We start from the raw sequence: 1,136 nt of genomic DNA, 5'->3' as shown, positions 1-1,136 counted from the left end.
GCTCATGCCCTGATTTCCCACCTATCATTACGTTACTGTCAAACACCAGTTGCCAAACGACTTACTCCCCGTTGCTGCACTGTGAATATTACAATAATTTCAACCAATTTTCTTACAAATATTTTTGTGTTATATGTTGACTAAGGCCAAGCTATCTTTTTACATCTTTAAATTATGTATTCAGCATATTGGTTCAAATGTTTTCAGCAGGCTTGTTCTCCTTTATGCTTTGGGTTTGGTCCCAAGACTCATTTAATGCAGGGCTGTCCAATTTTTAAGTGGCCAGGGCCCACATGCCCCTCAGGCCACATTAGCAAATGTTGCACCAGCAGGGACCATTGACCCTGGAAGTCAGACACCTCTGATTTAATGTAAAATTTAAGAATGCTGGTAATTTTTAATATGGTATAAAAGCAAAAATTATAACAGCATTCTCTGCTTCAGAGAAACAACAGTAATGCTCCCTGGTTAACAATAAGCAGCTGAACAAAAGTAATTCTAAGATCTTATGTAACTTCCAAACTTACTGTCAGGATGTTCTTCATTTTAATTTAAAAATGCTAAAACATGAACCTGTGTTCACATGTCTAAAGAAAAGCTGCAATTTAGCTTTTAATAGCGCGTAACAGGCTATTATGCATTTCCATACTCTGGTTACTATACACTCACACACAAATAACTAGGAAATAGGACAGACAAACCGATTACAAATACAGTTGGGTTGTCTCATCCACAGTGGGAAGAGTACTATGCCAACGCAGGTTCTACAAGAAAAGCGTGCTAAAATTTGACTGACAAACCAATGATATTTGCATATTGTGAGCTACACATTAACTATGTTAGGTACGGAAACAAACATTGGGTGGAACCAGGCTTATTAAATTCATTCAAAAAGCAAAATTTATTGAACCTGGGTGGCTGGAGTCAGATACAACGCAGCTTGATTTTCATAGGTACAGATACTTCCCACTGAAATCAATGTTTAGGTACCCAAATTTCAAGTTGGAAATTTCAGCCTTTTTATTTAACTCTATACATATGGTCTGTGCTGCACAGGATAACAAGATGGCAACCTCTGCCCTAAAAAGAATAACAGTTATAGAAAATGCTTGCTTTAGGACCATATCACTGGGTAG

At 37.4% G+C, this 1,136-nt stretch overlaps 1 protein-coding gene across 2 annotated transcripts in view; it reads right to left on the bottom strand.

Moving 5' to 3' along the window:
• Positions 1–1,136, bottom strand: part of ZDHHC21 (zinc finger DHHC-type containing 21) — an 89,069-nt gene that overhangs the window by 71,316 nt on the left and 16,617 nt on the right. The gene's annotated exons all lie outside the window — the stretch shown is intronic.

This window comes from Gavialis gangeticus, unplaced genomic scaffold (assembly GCF_001723915.1).
Source record: "Gavialis gangeticus isolate Ggan-Ray unplaced genomic scaffold, GavGan_comp1, whole genome shotgun sequence".
In the NCBI taxonomy this organism is placed as follows: Eukaryota; Metazoa; Chordata; order Crocodylia; family Gavialidae; genus Gavialis; species Gavialis gangeticus.
This window is presented reverse-complemented; position numbering and strand designations above follow the sequence as displayed.